Here is a 17043-nt window from a genome sequence, read left to right as displayed (position 1 = left end):
TCATATTCATGTACTACTTACCCCTAGAGACTACCAGATGAAATAGAACGATTTGAGAAAAGGATATAATGAAATTTTTTTTCTTTGATTGGTTCTTCTGATAGAAAAAAGGATCCGTTTTATTTGACCGAGAGGGCCAAGAAATAAAAAAACGATTAATTATAAAAACAAATATCAAATATATAGAAAAAAAAAAAAAGAAACAAAGGGAAAGTTCTTATTCGAAGCGCCTCGTGATCGTCAACCAATTCTGTGCTTCAATATAATTACCAGGAGTAAGCGTTATAGCCTGTTTCCAATACTCAGCGGCTTGAGCGAACCAAGCCTCCGCCATTTCAGAATCTCCTTGTTGAATGGCCTGTTCTCCGCGGTCGGAATAGGCGGGTCAAGTCCCTCCCTGAGAACCGTACTTGAGAGTTTCCTACCTCATACGGCTCGACAACCAACTCTTTTGTTTTGGTGTACCAGTTTTTTAACTTTAACCTACTTTGAACTTTATATCTAATTGAATGTCTAATTGAATGAGATTTCTTATAGATATTTTGTTTTTCTTGGATTAAACAAAAGAGAGTAATTACATGAGTTTCAAACTTTCATTTTGATTTAATTAATATATTAATTAATATAATAAGTTTTATCTTTTCTCCTACCTTCAGAAAAAAAGGCATGTCCACTGTTATTAGATATTAGAATTTTCTGAAAGGTAACTATCCCGCTTTCATATAAAAATTTATATAGAATCTTTGAAAAAGACTTTTTCATACTTCATAAAAAAGAAAAAGACTTACTGTCTTTAGGATCTGATGCTACACCGCTGCTCAATACCTTAGGGGATTACTCTATTACATAAGTAGATTTCTAAGATTTATCTCATATCTCATATTATGATATAAATAAACAGCTCTTGTTGTATCGGTCCAAAACCTTTCCAATTGATCTTTACGGTGCTTCCTCTATCAATTAAATCTTTTTTTATCCATAGAGAAGTATTTAGGCATATCTAGTCTTCACTTCATATTTCGATCGATGAAGTTTATTTATTTGCTACAGCTGATAAAAAATCGTTTTGGACGATGCTTATGTAGAAAGCCCTTTTTTTGTGTTTCTAGTATTTCATTGACTAGCTGTTCTTTTTTTCTATAGTGGAGATAGTCGCACGTAATGACAGATCACAGCCATATTATTAAAAGCTTGTGGTAAAAAGGGGTTTCGTTCTAATGCCCGAAAATAATATTCTAAAGCTTTGGTATGTTCCCCATTACTTGTATGGATAAGGCCTATATTATAGAGTATATAACTTCGATCATAGGGGTCAATTTCTAGTCGCATAGCTTCATAATAATTCTGTAATGCTTCCGCATAATTTCCTTCAGATTGAGCCGACATCCGTTACGGTCGTCATTCGCTTTAACGAATTCTCCGTTTCAGAACCGTATGTGAGATTTTCATCTCATACGGCTCCTCCTTTAGGTGCATAATGAAAATAATATATGTAAAAATGTGATGTCATTATGAACTAAGCGGGGCTAATGTTTTTACAAGAAATCCCTAGCCAACCTTCTTGCAAAAGCTCTTTTCTTACTACCAAGTGGGTTCATGCTAGATAAAAATAAAAAAGGAAACTCTAAAAATTTCTTTGTTCTCAACGCCCCTAAATTTCCAGGAATTAGTCACTTCAACAGTCTTCAATGGTTATACGGGTATCCAAAGTACGAACGAGATGGATGTTTATTGTTCCAACCATGTTAATTAGTCCCAATCCCAACGAAGAAGAAGAAAGAAAGGGAATCATTTTTAAGAAAGTTTTTGTGTTGTTGATTTCTCGGCGTAGTGCTTCTTCCCCTATGCCTCCTATTCGTATATTGTATTAGTGTAGTAGGATTGATCTGTAATACGGGAACCATAGGTAAAAACCTTTTGCTCAATACTATAATTCACAATTGAAGCATCTAAGGCTGCATTAATCGTGGATACATGACAGAAGGGATTGTTTTTTTATATTATAAACTTCACCTTCAAAAGCGTAGATTTTTTTTCAATACTCGTTTTTCTTTCTATTCCAATCCAAATCGACGAGAAAAAAAAAAATGATAATCAAATCACACCATCTCTGTAATAAGTAAATGCCTCTTTTTCTCCGGAAGTTGTCGGAATGACTCGTAATAAGATATCGGCTACAATTGTAAAGGTTTTATCAATAAAATTTCCATTTATACGCGATCTTGGCATAGGTAGTAATCCACTCTCTAACTCTTTTTATTTCCTTTACCTTTTCTTTTGTGAGAAAATTTTCTCACAAACAAAGGAATTGTATAGTACGAACTAACATAAAAGCGGACTCATTAAAAAAAACCTTCTATCTACTTACAATTTTTCCGGTCAAAAAGGTATCTATTAAGCATAATCTAAAAAACGATGAATAACTCGCTATTCACCCAGATACTCAGTCATAATCCTGATGTCGGAGAGATGGCCGAGTGGTTGAAGGCGTAACATTGGAACTGTTATGTAGACTTTTGTTTACCGAGGGTTCGAATCCCTCTCTTTCCGTACTTTCAACTAATTCACCAATCTTACGTGATTGACCCCAATGTATCAAATCCAATAAAAAAGAATAGATATAAAATCTACCTTGTTTTGATTTTGAAATAGATTCTCTATTCCCAATTTCTTTCATATGAAAAATGCTGGGAAGAGCAAACAAGGGATCCAAATCTCCCTACCAATCTATGATACATGAATAGGAAAAAGATTCCTCGACAAAATCCCTTACCTTGTGCCTTTTTATTTTTAATGGCAAAGGGGAGTTGTCCGAACTCTTGTTTTTAGTAATTTTTTTTACTTAAGTTAGGTTTATTAAGTCTGTCGAGAGTAATATTCTACGACAAGCAATTCATTTATTTTCAAACCGACGCATTTCCTATCTATTATTTGATTGACTAACCCTTCATATTGGAATGTGTGAAGAGTCAGATGGTTTGGCAATTCCTCAGGGGCAGATGAATCAAGAAGATTTTGAACCAAAGTTCTAGAGTTTTGTTCATCCTTCACTGTAATAATATCTCGGGGTTTGCAGCGATAACTTGGTATATCAACTATACGACCATTAACTAAAATATGTCCATGATTAACTAATTGGCGCGCTTGAGGAATAGTCAAAGCCATACCCAATCGAAAAAGGATGTTATCCAAACGCATTTCAAGTAATTGTAGTAAAACTTGACCTGTTGACCCCTTGGCTTTTCCGGCGATACGCACATATTTAAGTAATTGGCGTTCTGTAAGACCATAATGAAAACGCAATTTTTGTTTTTCTTCTAAACGAATACGATATTGAGATTTTTTTACGGAGCGTGATTGGTTTCTAAGATCGCTTCCTGCCTTAGGCCTTTTACTAGTTAGTCCCGGTAAAGCCCCCAGACGGCGTATTTTTTTAAAACGAGGCCCTCGGTAACGTGACATAAAGACTCCTTTTTTTTATTGAAATTGTACAAAACTAAATAAAATTAAAACTGAACTAAATGATAATGATAAATGACGTGAAATACACTCCAATAAACTATTGGAATACAAAGAGTAAGAAGATATATTCTCTCAATATACAGATTTTTTTTATTGTATATACAATATATATAAATCAAATAAATCACAAAAATTTTCCTTTATTTTCTTTATTTATTTTGCAAAGATCGAACTCTTTTAGCCAATATATATTCCTATATGGAAGTTTATATGACATAATATAAATGGAGTGGTAACTCTTGGAAAAAGGTCAAAGAAGTCTTTTCAATCTTCTTTGATTTTGAAAGTACATTAAAAATCATGTAAAAAAACGAAAAAATATGGAAAAGCCGGCTATCGGAATCGAACCGATGACCATCGCATTACAAATGCGATGCTCTAACCTCTGAGCTAAGCGGGCTCAAATAAAATAGCGCATGCATACAAATTCACTAAACTACTAGATCGTATCAATTAACTATTCTATTAATATTTTTCCTTATCTATTTAGAATTAATCATATTCTATATATTCTAGAACAGAATATAGCTCAAATAAATAGTGACTATCATTAAATAAATAAAACATAACCTTAATTAATAGAATATAGCAGTATATTGACTTTCGAATTTTGATTTCATTAGTTTCTAAATAAGAAAATCTTAATTAGATCAGAAATCTTTTTTTTTTTTTTCTATCTATTTTTTTCTATCTATCTATTCTATATAGTATAGAATAGTATAGAATTATTAGAATTTCAAATTTACGAAGTAGACTTAGAATTTTTTCCATTGCACATTGTAGAATTCTAAGTTTCAATAATAATAATAAATTTCTTTTCATGAAAGTAAAAAAAAAGAATCGACCGTTCGACTATTTCTGAAAATTTAAGACAAAGATGAAAAAAAGAAGAACATATATATGTTATGTAATATATAACCATATTGAATTGCAAATACAAAAATGATAGAATCTTTATTGATTAGACTAAATCAATATGGATGGAGCTCAAAAAAATAAAAGAAGATAACAAAGACATAAAATAAGTATCTATAATGTAATGAATCCCAAGGTTTCGGCATAAGAAAAAAAGGAAAGACATCATAATGAGATCCTAAAAAAGGGGATATGGCGGAATTGGTAGACGCTACGGACTTAATTGGATTGAGCCTTGGTATGGAAACCTACTAAGTGATAACTTTCAAATTCAGAGAAACCCTGGAATTAACAATGGGCAATCCTGAGCCAAATCCTGGTTTACGCGAATAAACCGGAGTTTACAAAGCGCGAAAAAAGGGATAGGTGCAGAGACTCAATGGAAGCTGTTCTAACAAATGGAGTTCACTACCTTGTGTTGATAAAGGAATCCTTCGATCGAAACTTCAAATCAAAAAGGATGAAGGAGAAAAACCTATATTGTATAAATTTAGGTAACACAAAACGATCTCAAAAATGACGACCTTAATCTCGATTTCTATTTTTTTATAAACAAAATCGAAATGTTGTGAATCAATTCGAAGTTTAAGAAATAATATTTATTGATCAAATGATTCACTTCATAGTCTGATAGATCCTTGATGGAACTTAATTAATCGGACGAGAATAAAGATAGAGTCCCATTTTACATGTCAATACTGACAACAATGAAATTTATAGTAAGATGAAAATCCGTTGACTTTTAAAATCGTGAGGGTTCAAGTCCCTCTATCCCCAGCTCTACTCCCCGAAAAGGTTGACACCTTACCTTTTTTTCGTTATTATTTATTTGAATTATTTAGAATCTATATCATTTTTCATTTTCAAACTTAGAAAGTCTTCTTTTATTTATAAAATCCAAGAAATTCCCGGTCCACAACTTTTTGAATTTACTACTTTTGAGTTTCTTTTCATTGACATAGACCTAAGTCATATATTAAAATGATACTGATACTTCAGTAGATGATACTTCGGTAATGGTAGACATAGCTTAATTGCGGGGGACTTAAAATCCTTGTGTCACCATTCGGAAAAGCAAGATGATACTTCGGTAATGGTCGGCATAGCTTTTTTGCGGGGGACTGAAAATCCTTGTGTCACCATTAGGAAATAGGAAAAGCAAGATGATACTTCAGTAGATGATACCTCAGTAATGGTGGACATAGCTTTTTTGCGGGGGACTGAAAATCCCTGTGTCACATCATAACGATCCTTCAGTAATGGTAGACATAGCTTAATTGCGGGGGACTGAAAATCCCTGTGTCATATGATAATGATCCTTCAGTAAAGGTAGACATAGCTTAGTTGCATAGGACTCGAAATCCTCGTTTCACCATTAGGAAAACGAGGATGATACTTCAGTAGATGATACCTCAGTAATGGTGGCCATAGCTTTTTTGCGGGGGACTGAAAATCCTTGTGCCACCATTCGTAAAACGAGGATGATCCTTCGCCGGGATAGCTCAGTTGGTAGAGCAGAGGACTGAAAATCCTCGTGTCACCAGTTCAAATCTGGTTCTTGGCATAGGATTTATTAATTTTGATAAGTTTCTATTCTTCAAATTAAACGTATCTTTAGTAAAAAAAGTGCAATTATCCCTTATCCCCTCTCTTTTTTTGTTCATGTTGTGGATCCAGCCGTTCAAAAAGAATGTATAATACTTGATACATAATACATATCCGAAAGGAAAGGTTAAATGAGTTCCGTTGAATCAAACAAGTAAAAAAAGGTCTATATGTATAGTATACTATAGTATCTATAGTTGAAGGGCAAAAATACCCCAAGATTCATTAGATACAATAGAAATAGAATTGTATCCCCCCCCCTTCATTTATTGCTTTCCGATCTTATTTATTCATTCCCAGTTATGTGACTAAAGTTGACTAAGTTATGTGCGCGATACAAAGTTCATAATGCAGAACTCTTTTGTTTAGTTCATCCTATTGGCTCGGCTTTTACGAAATAAAAAAAGTATCTTTCAATCAAGCTATCTCTAATAATATCAACGAGACCTCAACTGTTCTGTTTGTTTGATCTAAAAAAGAATCGAATTCCAAATATTCCGTGAAGGTCTGGAGTTCTAGAAGCTAAGGCTCATTTTTTATCATTCAATAAGCATCTTGTATTTCATAAAAATTGGGGGCAATATAATCCTTACGTAAAGGCCACCCTATCCAACTTTCGGGCATTAGGATCCGTTTCAGTCGTGGATGGCTATCATAAGTGATTCCTAACATATCATAAGATTCCCGTTCTTGAAATCCGTACTTTTCCAAACCCAGAAAACGGATGGAATTCTAGGATTACTCCTGTGAGTAAATACTTTTATGCAGACTTCTTCCGCTTGATTAACACCATATTCTATTCTCGTAAGATGATACACGCTGGCTAAGAGGCCACCTGGTGCCACATCATAGGCACATTGCGAACGTAAATAATTGTAACCATATACATATAAAATTACAGCAATAGAATGCCAATCTTCGGGCTTTATTTGTAAAGTCTCTATTCCTTGATAATCGAAGCCCAACGATCTATGAACCAGCCCGCGTTTGGCTAGCCAAACGGACAAAGTGCCCTGCATCTTTTTTATTTCCCCCACACCTTTTTTATATAAAATTAAGTTTTTCACATTTACCATGAGTTCTAATTTATGAAGATTTTTTTCTTATTCTCTAAAAGCCTCCCTAATTCACTAATTCGTGGGACGATACTGGACTTTTGTATTTAAAAAATTTTTCAGTAGAGATCTCTGAAGTAGATGATGGTGGATAGAGTAATTCTTGATCATAATTTCCAATATGCGGACTGCGTACAACAAAAAACTTGTGATTGGTAGTAAAACACCGATTACCCTGTTGAGGTCTAATTCGATCCTTATAGATTTCTCTAGCTATTTTCTTACGAAGCTTTGTTATAGCGTCTATAACAGCCTCTGGTTTAGGTGGACAACCCGGCAAATAGACATCTACAGGAATTAGCTTATCAACTCCTCGAACAGTACTATAAGAATCGGTACTGAACATCCCCCCCGTAATTGTACACGCTCCCATAGCAATAACATACTTTGGTTCAGGCATTTGTTCATATAATCGCACTAAAGAAGGAGCCATTTTCATTGTTACTGTACCTGCTGTTAAAATAAGGTCCGCCTGTCTAGGACTCGATCTTGGTACTAACCCATAACGATCAAAGTCAAATCGGGAGCCTATTAATGAGGCAAATTCAATGAAACAACAACTGGTACCATAAAGAAGCGGCCATAGGCTGGAAAGTCTTGACCAATTTGAAAGATCATTTAACGTAGTTGAAATAACGGAATTTTTTGTTGTTCGATCAAGTACGGGAAACTTAATGGAATTCATAATTGTTTCAATGGTTTTTTTTACTTTTTTTTTTTTTATTGTACAAGTATTCGGGAAACGAACTAAGACCACTCCAATGCTCCTTTTCGCCATGCATAAACTAAACCAAGAATTAGGATAAGCACGAAAATGAAAGCTTCTATAAAAGCAGATGCCCCCAGTACATCGAAACTCATTGCCCACGGATACAGAAAAACAGTTTCAACATCAAAAACAACAAAAACTAGAGCAAACATATAATAACGGATTCTAAATTGTAACCAAGCATCCCCGATCGGTTCTATACCTGATTCATAACTAGAAAGTTTCTCCGGCCCCTTCCTAATTGGAGATAAAACTCCGGAAATTAGAAATGCCAAAACAGGAATAGCACTTGATATTAGTAAAAATGCCCAGAAAATATCATATTCGTAAAGCAGAAACATAGACGAACTCCTATGAATGTGGAAAAAATACCCGCTTAGTCAATTCCAATCGGAGTGGATTGGGCAAGGGATATAGAACTCTTGAGTCAAAAAAAAATTCAGGTTAATCGAATCATTTATTTTCGTTTGGTTGCTGTGGTAGACGTCTCATTTTAAGATTTATTAATTTCGTATTTTCAGTACACTTATTACTTAATAGTTCCATGTTTCTATTACTAATAGTTTCTAATATTAATAATATAATATTAATCTGATTAATAACTAGTAATTTTTTTTTATTTCTGTTTATGTTTAAAAAAACATTTTCGAAAAATCTCTTCGTTTTTAAAATGATGACGTATCAAAAAATCCAGTAAGACTTTACCATACTCATCTTACTTAGTATTAGATAGATTTAATTTTGGTTGAATTTAATTAGATTTCTGTTTTTATTTTTAAACAAGGCCGTGTCATAAAAAAAGTAACCAAGATTGGGTGGGGATACAAAAAAAGAAAGTCTTAGGAACTTTTTGATTGTAGCTAGTGAACGAGGAAAATTCATATAAAAAAATTACAACTATGAAAATTAATGAAGAAAAAAGTTGATTCTAAATTAAAAAAATTAGAAAAAAGTATCTATCTAGATATATCGATAGATAGTGGTTGGCTCCATTGAAATAAAATTTAATTTTCCGTTTTATTCTGAACGATCCCCAGGACTTATGGTTTTTGGTATGAAAATTTTTTTTATGAACCGAGCAATTAAAAGTAACCTGTTATAAATAAAGAATACAATAAAAAGTAAAAAAAATTATCCAATTATTTGGATTTTAATGTGATTTATTAGAATGAATTTCTTAGTTAGGGCTATACGGACTCGAACCGTAGACCTGCTCGGTAAAAGAGTTCGAACTTATTATTATCAAAATGATTCGAACTCTTTCAAAGACCCAACATGCATTTTTTTTTGCATTGGGCTCTTTCATTAACTGATCTTTGGATCAGTTAGTCTACCATATTTTTTCTTAAAAAAAAGATAAGAAATGGTTCCAAGTACTCTGATTGATTATTTTTAAATTCTAATACAATACAGAAGAACTACCAAAGTGTTTCAAAAAAGGGTTCTCTTGACGTAGGTTTGCTTTTGGTCTAGATCAACTTAAGTTAAATATAGTCTCTAACATCCTGATTAAAAAATCAAACATGAAACTTGATACACCTTAAGGTTCATAGGACGAAAAGATTATTTTTGAGTTCCTTATACTCATTCTACCTAGCATTGAGTAGACTGGGTATTCACCCTATCAATATCTCAAATCAATGATGGGTTCTATTCATTCCCTACCTAACGGGGTACTTTAATAGGACCTAATGTCAGGCTGTTGTTCTCCTCTTTTTTCCTAAAAAAAAGTCATGGAGTAAGACATCGATTTCTTAATAAGATCAATCAATTAGTTTGATTGCGTGATGGACTCCTCTGAAAAACTTTGGCGCACGTGTAAACGAGGTGCTCTACCTAACTGAGCTATAGCCCTTGTGTTTGTGATACACATTTTATCTTATCATGTAGATAATTTCTTGTCAAGATTAATATTACATGATTGAACATTATATCTCTTTGATCTCGTTGTTTATTGGTATTGCTTAGAAATAATATTGGATTTATAATCCTATCGATGTGATAGGTATCCCCTTTCCTTCTCTTTACGATGATAAATAACCTACTTAACTCAGTGGTTAGAGTATTGCTTTCATACGGCAGGAGTCATTGGTTCAAATCCAATAGTAGGTATAACTTATTAGACACCATGATCAATGGTGTCTAATAAGTTTTTGTAACCAGCTTTTTTTATTTTATTGTTTTTCTCGCTTTTCGATCCTATTTTTTTTATACATTCTTTTTTTTTTTTTACACGTCAGCTAGTTACAAAATCAAATCGTATTGAGAGCCTCGACTCGTGTCCGAGCTCGTCTGAGAGCTAGATTAGCCTCAATTGTCTGTCTCTTACCTTCAGCTTTTCTCAAGTTAGCTTCTGCTATTTCAAGAGTTTGCTGAGCTTCTTGTGGATCAATGTCACTATTCTTCTCTGCATCATTTACTAAAATAGTGATTTCATTATTGCCTATTCTAGCAAAACCGCCCATCAGAGCCATCGTTAACCATTGGTTAGTAAGGCGTATTTTCAAAATACCTATATCAACAGCTGTGGCAATCGGCGCGTGGTTCGGTAATACACCAATTTGTCCACTATTAGTAGATAAAATGATTTCTTTTACTTCTGAATCCCAAACAATTCGATTCGGAGTCAGTACACAAAGATTTAAGGTCATTTCTTCAATTTACTCTCCATTTCTAAGTTTGTAGCCTTCGCAGTAGCTTCATCGATGTTACCCACTAAGTAAAAGGCCTGTTCAGGAAGAGAATCAAATTCTCCGGAAAGGATCAATTTAAACCCTCTAATTGTTTCCGCTAGACCAACATATTTTCCCGGAGAACCTGTAAATACTTCTGCTACGAAAAAGGGTTGTGATAAGAAACGCTCAATTTTTCGTGCTCTTGCTACGGTTAAGCGATCCTCTTCGGATAATTCGTCCAACCCCAGGATAGCTATAATGTCCTGAAGCTCCTTGTAACGTTGTAAAGTTTGCTTTACTTGTTGCGCAGTTTCATAATGTTCCTCGCCAACGATTCGAGGTTGTAGCATAGTTGACGTTGAATCTAAAGGATCTACCGCTGGATAGATACCTTTGGCAGCTAATCCTCTTGATAGTACGGTAGTCGCATCTAAATGTGCAAATGTGGTGGCAGGAGCGGGGTCAGTCAAATCATCTGCAGGTACATAAACTGCTTGAATAGAGGTTATGGACCCCTTTTTTGTAGAAGTAATTCTTTCTTGTAAAGTACCCATTTCGGTACTAAGGGTGGGTTGATAACCCACAGCAGAAGGCATTCTACCCAATAAGGCGGATACCTCGGATCCTGCTTGTACGAAACGGAAGATATTGTCGATAAATAGAAGTACGTCTTGCTCATTAACATCTCGGAAATATTCTGCCATAGTTAAGGCAGTCAGACCAACTCTCATACGAGCTCCTGGTGGTTCATTCATCTGACCATAGACTAGGGCCACTTTGGATTCCGCAAGATTTTGTTCATTAATGACTCCAGATTCTTTCATTTCCATGTAAAGATCATTTCCTTCACGAGTCCGTTCGCCTACTCCACCAAATACGGATACACCACCATGAGCTTTAGCAATGTTGTTGATCAATTCCATAATTAGTACTGTTTTACCCACGCCAGCCCCACCGAATAGTCCAATTTTTCCCCCACGACGATAAGGGGCCAAAAGATCTACTACTTTAATTCCTGTTTCAAAAATTGATAATTTTGTATCTAATTGTATAAAAGCAGGCGCGGATTTATGGATAGGAGATGTTGTGCGAGTATCGACAGGACCTAAATTATCAACGGGTTCCCCAAGCACGTTGAAAATTCGTCCTAGAGTCGCTCCGCCGACTGGAACACTTAGAGGATTTCCCATATCAACCACGTCCATTCCTCTCTTTAAACCCTCTGTCGCACTCATAGCTACAGCTCTAACTCGATTATTTCCTAATAATTGCTGTACTTCACAAGTCACATTAATTTCTTGACCAAGAGTATCTCGACCCTTAACCACCAGAGCATTGTAAATATTAGGCATTTTGCCCGGGGGAAAGGCTACATCCAGTACCGGACCAATGATTTGAGCGATACGTCCCAGGTTTTTTTTTTCACGTATCGAAACCTCTGGATCCGAAGTAGTAGGATTTGTTCTCATAATAAAAAAATATGTTAAATTTTGTTGCGAAATTTTTCGAATAAAGAAAAAATCTTCGATAGCAAATTCATCGGTTAATTCAATAAAAAATGGGAGTAAGCGCTCGATTTCGTTGGTACCACCCAAGCGGATGTGGAATTCAATTTTTTACTTATTCAATGAAGGAATAGTCATTTTCAAGCTCAACTAACTGAAACCTAGTTTTAAAATAAAAAATATATGAATAAAAAATTTTTTTGCGGAAAGTCTTTGATTTATTTATCATAATAGAATAGGCAAGCCTTTGTTTTATCTTTTATCTAGCGAATTCTAAACGGAACTTTAGTTATGATTCATTATTTCGATCTCATTAGCCTTTTTTTTTCATATTTTCATTTTAGCATATCCGGTTATGCGTCCCATTTATTCATCCCTTTAGCAACCCCCCCCCCACCCTCTTGTTTTTCATTTTCATGGATGAATTCCGCATATTGTCATATCTAGGATTTACATATACAACATATATTACTGTCAAGAGTGATTTTATTAATATTTTAATATTAAATATTTGGATTTATAAAAAGTCAAAGATTCAAAACTTGAAAAAGAAGTATTAGGTTGCGCTATACATATGAAAGAATATACAATAATGATGTATTTGGCGAATCAAATATCATGGTCTAATAAAGAATCATTCTGATTAGTTGATAATTTTGTGAAAGATTCCTGTGAAAAAGGTTAATTAAATCTATTCCTAATTTATGTCGAGTAGACCTTGTTGTTTTGTTTTATTGCAAGAATTCTAAATTCATGACTTGTAGGGAGGGACTTATGTCACCACAAACAGAGACTAAAGCAAGTGTTGGATTCAAAGCTGGTGTTAAAGAGTATAAATTGACTTATTATACTCCTGAATATGAAACCAAGGATACTGATATCTTGGCAGCATTCCGAGTAACTCCTCAACCTGGAGTTCCACCTGAAGAAGCAGGGGCTGCGGTAGCTGCTGAATCTTCTACTGGTACATGGACAACTGTGTGGACCGATGGGCTTACCAGCCTTGATCGTTACAAAGGACGATGCTACCACATCGAGCCCGTTCCAGGAGAAGAAACTCAATTTATTGCGTATGTAGCTTACCCCTTAGACCTTTTTGAAGAAGGTTCGGTTACTAACATGTTTACCTCGATTGTGGGTAATGTATTTGGGTTCAAAGCCCTGGCTGCTCTACGTCTAGAGGATCTGCGAATCCCTCCTGCTTATACTAAAACTTTCCAAGGACCACCTCATGGTATCCAAGTTGAAAGAGATAAATTGAACAAGTATGGACGTCCCCTATTAGGATGTACTATTAAACCAAAATTGGGGTTATCCGCGAAGAACTATGGTAGAGCAGTTTATGAATGTCTACGTGGTGGACTTGATTTTACCAAAGATGATGAGAATGTGAACTCCCAACCATTTATGCGTTGGAGAGACCGTTTCTTATTTTGTGCCGAAGCTATTTATAAATCACAGGCTGAAACAGGTGAAATCAAAGGGCATTATTTGAATGCTACTGCGGGTACATGCGAAGAAATGATCAAAAGAGCTGTATTTGCCAGAGAATTGGGAGTTCCTATCGTAATGCATGACTACTTAACAGGGGGATTCACCGCAAATACTAGTTTGGCTCATTATTGCCGAGATAATGGCCTACTTCTTCACATCCACCGTGCAATGCACGCTGTTATTGATAGACAGAAGAATCATGGTATGCACTTCCGTGTACTAGCTAAAGCTTTACGTCTATCTGGTGGAGATCATGTTCACGCGGGTACAGTAGTAGGTAAACTTGAAGGAGACAGGGAGTCAACTTTGGGCTTTGTTGATTTACTGCGCGATGATTATGTTGAAAAAGATCGAAGCCGCGGTATCTTTTTCACTCAAGATTGGGTCTCACTACCAGGTGTTCTGCCTGTGGCTTCAGGGGGTATTCACGTTTGGCATATGCCTGCTTTGACCGAGATCTTTGGAGATGATTCTGTACTACAATTCGGTGGAGGAACTTTAGGCCACCCTTGGGGAAATGCACCGGGTGCCGTAGCTAACCGAGTAGCTCTGGAAGCATGTGTACAAGCTCGTAATGAGGGACGTGATCTTGCAGTCGAGGGTAATGAAATTATCCGTGAAGCTTGCAAGTGGAGTCCTGAACTAGCTGCTGCTTGTGAAGTATGGAAAGAGATCAGATTTAACTTCCCAACCGTCGATAAATTAGATGGCCAAGAGTAGATAAATTAGATTAGTAATTCACGTTTGTTTTATTAGTTTAATTGCACTCGGCTCAATCTTTTTTTTTACTAAAAAGATTGAGCCGAGTTTATCTGTTGTATATACTATTTTTTTTTATAGATACATACTTAAATCTAGATATAAAAAAACTCTTCAATAAAAAAAAGAAGATTAAACACAACTACAATTTTGTTATTGTAGTGTTCACAAGAAATCCTATACGAAACATGGATTCTTAGGAGTGTTATAGTCTTTCGTGTCAGGGCTTGAACCAAGTATCCCCGCTTCTTCTACCCCATCCTGCATGTTGTCCTTTTCTTTTCATTCCGTATTGGAATAAAAAAAGTTTTTTTATTTTATATTTTATATTAGTATACGAGATTTTACTAAAAAAGTTCTTCATATCCTTATATTCATAAGCGAAGAACAAATATTTCTTTTTTTTTTTTATGAGAATTTTACACAATATAAGAAAATCCTTATTTTCTTTTAGAATTGAAATTTATTAATTTCAATTACTTTACTTTTACTTAATAATCTTAGCAATTGCATCGATATGTTTTGCTTACTCTGAATAGAAAATGAACTATTCAAAAAAATTTTGCATTTTTCAATTTTTTCATTGAATGACTATTCATCTATTGTTATTGTATTTTCATTTAAATAGAGGCCAGAAGCTCTATGGAAAAATCGTGGTTCAATTTTATGTTTTCTAAGGGAGAATTGGAATACAGAGGCGAGCTAAGTAAAGCAATGGATAGTTTTGCTCCTGGTGAAAAGACTACTATAAGTCAAGACCATTTTATATATGATATGGATAAAAACTTTTATGGTTGGGGTGAGCGTTCTAGTTATTCCAATAATGTTGATCTTTTAGTTAGCTCCAAGGACATTCGCAATTTCATATCGGATGATACCTTTTTTGTTAGGGATAGTAATAATAATAGTTATTCTATATATTTTGATAAAAAAAAAAAATTTTTTGAGATTGACAATGATTTTAGTGACCTAGAAATTTTTTTTTATAGTTATTGTAGTTCTAGTTATCTGAATAATAGATCTAAAGGTGACAACGATCTGCACTATGATCCTTACATTAAGGATACTAAATATAATTGTACTAATCACATTAATAGTTGCATTGATTCTTATTTTCGTTCTTACATCTGTATTGATAGTAACTTTTTAAGCGATAGTAATAATTCCAATGAAAGTTACATTTATAATTTCATTTGTAGTGAAAGTGGAAAGATTCGTGAAAGCAAAAATTACAAGATAAGAACTAATAGGAATCGTAGTAATTTAATAAGTTCTAAGGATTTTGATATAACTCAAAACTACAATCAATTGTGGATTCAATGCGACAATTGTTATGGATTAATGTATAAGAAAGTCAAAATGAATGTTTGTGAACAATGTGGACATTATTTGAAAATGAGTAGTTCAGAGAGAATCGAGCTTTCGATTGATCCGGGTACTTGGAATCCTATGGATGAAGACATGGTCTCTGCGGATCCCATTAAATTTCATTCGAAGGAGGAACCTTATAAAAACCGTATCTAAATAAGGCATGTCTTTACCTTTGGAATGTTTATGGGTCTAAGGCTTCTATTAGGATACCAACGCATTTCGAAGTATTATGAGAAATTTTTGCCGTCAAAAGGGGGTAGTATGGGATCCGTAGTAGGCGAAAAAATAACTCGTTTGATCGAGTATGCTACCAATCAATGTTTACCTCTTATTTTAGTGTGTTCTTCCGGAGGAGCACGAATGCAAGAAGGAAGTTTAAGTTTGATGCAAATGGCTAAAATTTCTTCGGTTTTATGTGATTATCAATCAAGTAAAAAGTTATTCTATATATCAATTCTTACATCTCCTACTACCGGTGGAGTGACAGCTAGTTTTGGTATGTTGGGGGATATCATTATTGCCGAACCCTATGCCTATATTGCATTTGCGGGTAAAAGAGTAATTGAACAAACATTGAAAAAAGCCGTGCCTGAAGGTTCACAAGCGGCTGAATCTTTATTACGTAAGGGCTTATTGGATGCAATTGTACCACGTAATCTTTTAAAAGGTGTTCTGAGCGAGTTATTTCAGCTCCATGCTTTTTTTCCGTTGAACAAAAATTAAATAAAATAGAACGGTTAGTTTATCAGAATTAAACGAAAACCCTTAAAAATTCATTTTTCTTTCAAATCATTTTTTTTATCGATATTCTTGTTTACTACTCAGTAAATCTCTATCAACAAGATAAAAAGTGAATTTTTGTTTTGGGGAAGTTCAAATTAGACTAGACAAACAAAAAAAAGTTCATTTTCCTCCCTTGCTTGCATATGTATAGATAATTCAAATAGAGATAGATGCAGATCTATAGAGAGTCTTCCATCTTTTTGCATTTCCCGAAAATTCCCTGTTGTTGGATCAGACTCTAATCAATTTTGTAGAAATTTGTAATGGAATAAAAATTTTTCTTTATTAATGACTATATTTTATAAGATATAAGACAAAAAGAATAATAAATCTAACAAGGGGATTATGATACATCTAGTTGATAGTTGATTTTGAAAGATGAATAAGTCCATTTATTTAGTTTGGCGTTTCTTGTACCTATTTTTTTATTCTATTTCTATTAGGTTCTATTCTATATATTTCTATTAGGTTGTATATTAGTATTAGATATATATTTACTTAAAGATACTTAGTATAATTATATAATAGAT

General features: G+C 34.2%; 3 non-coding genes and 1 pseudogene across 4 annotated transcripts; 2 read left to right on the top strand and 2 right to left on the bottom strand.

Annotated features, from left to right (window-relative positions):
* Positions 1-818: 818 nt before the first annotated feature.
* On the bottom strand, positions 819-4465 carry LOC110230829 (annotated as a pseudogene). Its single transcript, XR_002333978.1, has one exon. The product of XR_002333978.1 is annotated as an uncharacterized LOC110230829 (transcript).
* Positions 2464-2550, top strand: TRNAS-GGA. The gene has a single exon. It is a non-coding gene; the product is annotated as a tRNA-Ser (tRNA).
* On the bottom strand, positions 3850-3922 carry TRNAT-UGU. The gene has a single exon. It is a non-coding gene; the product is annotated as a tRNA-Thr (tRNA).
* Positions 4466-5928: 1463 nt separating the features above from the next.
* On the top strand, positions 5929-6001 carry TRNAF-GAA. The gene has a single exon. It is a non-coding gene; the product is annotated as a tRNA-Phe (tRNA).
* The last annotated feature ends 11042 nt before the right edge of the window (positions 6002-17043 follow it).

The sequence above is a fragment of the Arabidopsis lyrata genome (genome assembly GCF_000004255.2).
Source record: "Arabidopsis lyrata subsp. lyrata unplaced genomic scaffold ARALYscaffold_2, whole genome shotgun sequence".
Classification (NCBI taxonomy): domain Eukaryota; kingdom Viridiplantae; phylum Streptophyta; class Magnoliopsida; order Brassicales; family Brassicaceae; genus Arabidopsis; species Arabidopsis lyrata.
Note: the sequence above shows the minus strand (reverse complement) of the source record. Positions and strands in the feature narration are given on the sequence as shown.